Here is a 7898-nt window from a genome sequence, read left to right on the forward strand (position 1 = left end):
TGTGTCGGTCAGTTTGTTTCTCTTTCTGTCCCTGTGTTGGTCTGTTTGTTTCTCTTTCTGTCTCTGTGTTGGTCTGTTTGTTTCTCTTTCTGTCTCTGTGTTGGTCTGTTTGTTTCTCTTTCTGTCTCTGTGTTGGTCTGTTTGTTTCTCTTTCTGTCTCTGTGTTGGTCTGTTTGTTTCTCTTTCTCTCTCTGTGTTGGTCTGTTTGTTTCTCTTTCTCTCTCTGTCTGCCTCTCTCTCTGACACGATTATTTAAAAAATTAAGTAGATGTGCAACGCCAAGGCACTGCATACCCCAGCGAAAGACAAACCTCTCTCTCTCTCTCTCTCTCTCTGTCTCTCTCTCTCTCTCTGTCTCTCTCTCTCTCTCTCAAACACACACACACGAACACACACACACACACACATCCCAAGTTACACATGTACACACATAGGCCTACACACGCACTCACTCACTCTCTCACACACACACAACACACCCCCACACGCACATATAGACAGACGGACATTTTAACACACCTTTACAAACAAACACACATACACACACACATACGCACATGCGCAAACACACACCCATCCACCCACTCTCTCTCTCTCTCTCTTTCTTTCTCTCTTTCTCTCTTATACAAACAGACACACACCCACACACACACACACACACACACACCCACATGTACATACGCACGCATGTACGCACGCACACACCCACAGACACACACACACACACACACATTGACTCACACAAATCTCATACACACAAAACACACACTTATACGCACATAGACCGGCACGGTTGGCCTAGTGGTAAGGCGTCCGCCCCGTGATCGGGAGGTCGTGGGTTCGAACCCCGGCCGGGTCATACCTAAGACTTTAAAATTGGCAATCTAGTGGCTGCTCCGCCTGGCGTCTGGCATTATGGGGTTAGTGCTAGGACTGGTTGGTACGGTGTCAGAATAATGTGACTGGGTGAGACATGAAGCCTGTGCTGCGACTTCTGTCTTGTGTGTGGCGCACGTTATATGTCAAAGCAGCACCGCCCTGATATGGCCCTTCGTGGTCGGCTGGGCGTGAAGCAAACAAACAAACAAATACGCACATAGACAGTCGGACACACACACCTTTACAAACAAACACATATACACACTCATACACACACAAACTCATGCACACACACACATTCACACACACTCTCTCTCTCGATCTCTCTCTCTCTCAAACACACACACACACACACACACACACACACACACACACACACCCCAAGTCACACACACACACATACACACACTCACTCACACGCACTCATTCACTCTCTCACAAAAAACTTCATACACACAAAACACACACCCATACGCACATATGGACAGACGGACATACCCACCTTTACAAACAAACACACATACACGCACACACATACACTTATGCCCACACACACACTTACACACACACGAGTACAGACTAATGCACGCGTGCGCACACACACACACACACACAAACAGTAACACTAACACATGTGCACAAAATGAACACAAACACACACACTGCGCGAGAGAGAAAGACTACAGGGAGACATGACGTCATGATGCATTAATTGACGTCAAAGACTTTCGACCGTGACGTATTCTTCTTACGCGAGCTTTATCCATAGACTTGGAAACTACGGAATTTCTACCCGTCCAAAGCGGCCTTGGGTGGCGTTTGCTGAAAAAATGGGGGCGACTATTGCACCCACCGTATTTTTGTTAGTATGGTCCCACTTTTTGGTGAACTTCCATCTCCAACTGTAGCACGTAGCCGGGCACAAAGAATCCTTCTTTATCATGTATTATTCGGTATGCACATTTCTCAAATCGATTACAGTATAGCGTTCACGGGATACCTCCAGCTTCGCTGGGATGAAATTAAGTAGATGTGCAACGCCAAGGCACTGCATACCCCAGCGAAAGACAAACCTCTCTCTTACTCTCTCTCTTTCTCTCTCTCAAACACACACACACACGAACACACACACACACACACACACACACACACACACACACACACACACGCACACACACACACACACACACACACACCCCAAGTCACACACGTACACACATACACACTCACTCACACGCACTCACTCACTCTCTCACACACACTTCATACACACAAAACACACCCCCATACGCACATATAGACAGACGGACATAAACACCTTTACAAACAAACACACATACACACACACATACACTTACGCACACACACACATACACACACCCACCCACTCTCTCTCTCTTTCTCTCTCTCTTTCTCTCTCTCTTTCTCTCTTATACAAACAGACACACACACACACACACACACACACACACACACACACACACACACACACACACACACACACTGTACATACGCACAAACAAATACGCACATAGACAGTCGGACACACACACCTTTACAAACAAACACATATACACACTCATACACACACAAACATACACACAAACTCATGCACACACACATTCACACACACACTCTCTCTCTCTCTCTCTCTCTCTCTCTCTCTCTCAAACACACACACACACCCACACACACACACACACCCACACACACACACACACACACACACACACACCCCAAGTCACACACACACACATACACACACTCACTAACACGCACTCACTCTCACAAAAAACTTCATACACACAAAACACACACCCATACGCACATATGGACAGACGGACATACACACCTTTACAAACAAACACACATACACGCACACACATACACTTATACCCACACACACATTTACACACACACGAGTACAGACTCATGCACGCGTGCGCACACACACACACACACACACACACACACACACACATACACAAATGCACACGCACACACACCACACACATACGAGTACAGACTCATGCACGCGTTCGCGCGCACACACACACACACACACACACACACACACACACACACACAAACAGTAACACTAACACATGTGCACAAAATGAACACAAACACACACACTGCGCGAGAGAGAAAGACTTCAGGGAGGCATGACGTCATGATGCATTAATTGACGTCAAAGACTTTCGACCGTGACGTATTCTTCTTACGCGAGCTTTATCCATAGACTTGGAAACTACGGAATTTCTACCCGTCCAAAACGGCCTTGGGTGGCGTTTGCTGAAAAAATGGGGGCGACTATTGCACCCACCGTATTTTTGTTAGTATGGTCCCAATTTTTGGTGAACTTCCATCTCCACCTGTAGCACGTAGCCGGGCACAAAGAATCCTTCTTTATCATGTATTATTCGGTATGCACATTTCTCAAGTCGATTACAGTATAGCGTTCACAGGATACCTCCAGCTTCGCTGGGATAAGTTTACTTCCGCGTTCTTTGACCTTTCGCTTTCCAGACTCCAGTAGATGAAGATGGAAGCATAATTGTTTCTTCCCATAAACTAAATTAAGTAGATGTGCAACGCCCAAGGCACTGCATACCCCAGCGAAAGACAAACCTCTCTCTCTCTCTCTCTCTCTCTCTCTCTCTCTCTCTCTCTCTCTCTCTCTCTCTCAAACACACACACACACGAACACGCACACACACACACACTGACACACACACACACACACACACACACACACACACATACACACACTCACACACACAAATACACACACACACATACGAGTACAGACTCATGCACGCGTGCGCGCGCACACACACACACAGACACATACACACACAAACACACACACATAAACACATACACACACACAGTAACACTAACACATGTGCACAAAATGAACACAAACACACACACTGCGCGAAAGAGAAAGACTACAGGGAGGCATGACGTCATGATGCATTAATTGACGTCAAAGGCTTTCGACCGTGACGTATTCTTCTTACGCGAGCTTTATCCATAGACTTGGAAACTACGGAATTTCTACCCGTCCAAAACGGCCTTGGGTGGCATTTGCTGAAAAAATGGGGGCGACTATTGCACCCACCGTATTTTTGTTAGTATGGTCCCAATTTTTGGTGAACTTCCATCTCCAACTGTAGCACGTAGCCGGGCACAAAGAATCCTTCTTTATCATGTATTATTCGGTATGCACATTTCTCAAGTCGATTACAGTATAGCGTTCACGGGATACCTCCAGCTTCGCTGGGATTACTGCATGCACCACCTATACCACCTCACTAATCTGGGAAGGATCACGTGGGATTTTCAATTTACGAGAACGAAGTCATCAACTTCTTCTTCGTCGTCGTTCATGGGCTGAAACTCCCAGGGTTTTTACGTGTATGGCCGTTTGTACCCCGCCATTTAGGCAGCCATACGCCGTTTTCGGGAGATGCATGCTTGGTATTTTCGTGTTTCTATAACCCACCGCACTCTGACATGGATTATAGGATCTTTTCCGTCCGCACTTGGTCTTGTACTTGCGTGTACACACGAAAAAGAATAAGGCACTCGCAGGTCTGCACATAAGTTTACCTGGGAGATCGGAACAAATCTCTACCCTTAACCTCACGAGGCGCGGCCGGGATTCGAACCCACAACCTTTCGTTTGGCAGGCGGGCAACGTATCCACTGGACTATATATTGAGCCCATCAAATCATCAACTTTTCGAATCTTACTAGACTTAATACATGAGCTATGTTCCCACATTCGACCAACATGGAAGATTCTAGGTTCCAGTAAAACAACTTTCAGCTTGCTCGACCGTACCGACGGGCGCAGTGGCCAAGTGGACAAGACGCCGGCCTCGACCTCCCGTGCGGAAGGTCGCGAGTTCGAATCCCTGCCGCGTCTGGTAGGTTTAAGGGTGGGGATTCTAAAACGCTCATGTCTTTTCCAATTATAGTTTCTTCAAATTTTGTTAACAAAATATCTTGATCTCCCTTACAAATTTAAACAATCTTGTCTTGGGGGAACATCCCGGAGTTTAGGCGTGAAGAAAGGCATCTATAATGTGAGGCCAAACAAAAAAACATGCTGGTTTAGGGTAACCCGGCCGACCCTATTTTTTTCCGCCGACCCTAACACTTTTTTTTCATTTCTCAAAACAAATTTTTTTTTTTAAACCTCTGGCAAATTTTGCGACCCATACCGACCTACTGATCCTTTTTGTGTGTGGTCATGTTACCCTAAACCAACACACATTTTGGTTTGGCCTAAGTCATCGCCCTCTTGGTCGCCTTAACCACAAAAATCCCACCTTCAAATTTGATCCACCTCTTCTCATTGTAATTCATTGCTGCACAGCTGCTAGCTAAAGCCATGCTGATAATAACTTTCAAGTTAATAAGAAACTACAGCCACTACCACAAACTTTCACCTCGTAATTCTTCCAAAACTAGCCATTACAATGATTACATGATCACACTCTAGCAGTCTTGGCTATGCATCTTTTACGATGGAGGCGGAAAATGTATTGGATACGTCATCCATCGTGTGATTTACCTCCCTTTAATGGTTTCCTGTTCAGCGATGAGGTTGTCGGCTGCGTGCGTTGTTTGGCGAGAACAAGAAAATATATTGCGGTGATTACTGTTAAACATTAACGGCAAAAGGTGATACATTCCCAGTCATTGTGGAATAAGTCAACTCTTGGTGTGAACTACACTCTAAATTTCAGTTCATTTGAACTCTGGTGTTTACCATGTGTGCTACTTTTGCTAGTAGAATTTTGTACTATGTCTCATTGTGTTCAACACTGGTTAAAGAAAATGTGTTCAAAATGGAACACTCCAGTTTAGAGTATATTGAGTTTTGCATGTGTGTGCTCATTTAAGTATATGACCTCCAAAAATGCCACCCTCTAAAATGCTAATAAACTCCCAAACCGAAGTCAATCCCCGAATGTGGATTTTGTTCGAAACAGCACAAAAGTCAGACAATTTAATATACAGACTTAAAACTTTGTGATCGTATTAACCCAAGTCTCACACCAATGTACACCAAATATTAAGTAATTCGCTTTACAAATTGAGGAGTTTTAGCGGGTGGCTTCAGTTTTTCTTCTTCTTCTTCTTTTTTTTTTTTTTTTTTTTTTGGGGGGGGGGGGGGGGTCACACTTTACAAATACAACAGCTGTTGTGATCCGGCTGAGTCCCATTAGAGTTTGGCTCTTCCTCCTCTGTTGTTCGTCTTTCATGGTCATTATTACTGTTTCATAATCACATCTAAAGATATGGTTTCCTCTCTCTTCTGTTCCAGGTCAAATCTGCTCCGACAGTTCCGAGTGCCGTGACCTTTGCTGTCGCGAGATCAGAGGTCATCGCGCCATGTACCACGTGTGTGGGTCACCGGAAGATGACTTCATGGCTTACACATGCGTACAAGCCACGCGCACCGGAAATGACGTCCTCGATGACCTCCTCTAGCTCTTTTCTCATTGGCTGAAAAGTTTCGTGTAATGGAGTTGTGTGCTGGGAGTTTTTGAATTTGATCTCTATTTGCTGTTTTACATTTTTCAAACGAACATTTTTCAGATTTGGTCAAAACAAGGACGTTTTTAACCAATTTTTGGTGTGATATGTTTTCACTCTAATATCGTAGCAGCCAACATCCCTTTTTTTTTTTAAATCGCTTCGTTTCTTCTGCGTCTCAAAATATTCTGAAAAGAAGGAATATCAGGTGATTGTTACATCAGAGACATGTATAGTATCTATGTCTCTGGTGACATGTTGTCTTATGATAATGCTGGTTGGTGTGCGTTGTAATGATTTCAGAACTTCGTCTTCTTACACAATTCTTTACTTGAAACTTTCTATTTCAAACCCCGTTTTGATCCACTTTATGAGATGTTTTATGTGAAAGAATATAATGAAAACATCAAGCACGTATTGAACAATTACAAATATCTTCTTTTTTTTGTGGCTTTAAGTTTAGATTTCAACGTATCAAGACATGAGAAATATTGTGCATTTTAAAAGATATTGCAAGACATTTCATGAGTAGGAAATAAGCTGATAATTAAAAAGGCATGTAGGTAATGGAGTTGTGTTGTGTTCTTTTGTATGTTTCTTTCTTAACTTCAATCGGAATTTGTCCTGAAATTGAATTTGTTAAGCGTTGTTGTAAAAGTTTTCGGTATTTAGTTTTTCCTTTCAAATTCTACTGGGGCTGTTTCAGTCCATTTATAGATAGAAGTATAAAGAGAGTTATGAGAATACTGCTTTCATCCGACGTCAAATGCAAACGATAAAAACAGTTGATAAAACAACGCAGATACAGAGTCATCTTTTCTTTTCGTCCTCATTTACCTTTAGCATACTTTTTTTTATGTCACACACAAATATATTTACTTAGCAACAACAACAAAATGAATGGTGGAGAATTTCGACGCACCAAGGTTTTTGGGTACATTAAAAACTAGAAAGGAATTTCCCGATTTTCTTCGGTAGTGTTCAGCATACCTTGATATTTAAAGGACTGCCAAATGCATCGAGATCATCTGCATACGGTTGGACATAGTTGTATTACTTATTAGTGTGTGTCATTTCGACGTGACATTTCAATCAATCCCAAGTATGCAAAGCGTTTGATACTAACTTGCCAACGTTTGGATAAATAAAGGGCCAAAAAGGCACATGGAAAATAACCGTGTTGGCTGTGCTTTCTTCACTGTGTTTATTTGTTTTTGATTTCTGTTGAAATTTGTTATGTGAAGCAATGACTTTGTCTTTCAGCTTCTTTTTGTCTGTTTTGTTTTGTTGTGTGTGTGTGTGTGTGTGTGTGTGTGTGTGTGTGTGTGTGTGTGTGTGTGTGAGAGAGCGTTTTTGTGCGAGTATGTGTGTGTTTCGTGCGTGTGCGCGTGTGTGTGACTGTCGGAGTTGTATTCAATTATGTTATGTTTTGGTGTGTGTGTGTGTGTATGTGAGTGTGTGTG

At 43.4% G+C, this 7898-nt stretch overlaps 1 long non-coding RNA gene across 1 annotated transcript in view; it reads left to right on the forward strand.

Annotated features, from left to right (window-relative positions):
* The window catches only part of LOC138947507 (uncharacterized), a 10065-nt gene extending 2455 nt beyond the window's left edge, over positions 1-7610 (forward strand). The window contains exon 2 of the long non-coding RNA XR_011449687.1: positions 6224-7610. This is a non-coding gene — a long non-coding RNA (uncharacterized lncRNA). The remainder of the gene's footprint in view (positions 1-6223) is intronic.
* The last annotated feature ends 288 nt before the right edge of the window (positions 7611-7898 follow it).

This window comes from Littorina saxatilis, linkage group LG14 (genome assembly GCF_037325665.1).
Source record: "Littorina saxatilis isolate snail1 linkage group LG14, US_GU_Lsax_2.0, whole genome shotgun sequence".
NCBI lineage: Eukaryota > Metazoa > Mollusca > Gastropoda > Littorinimorpha > Littorinidae > Littorina > Littorina saxatilis.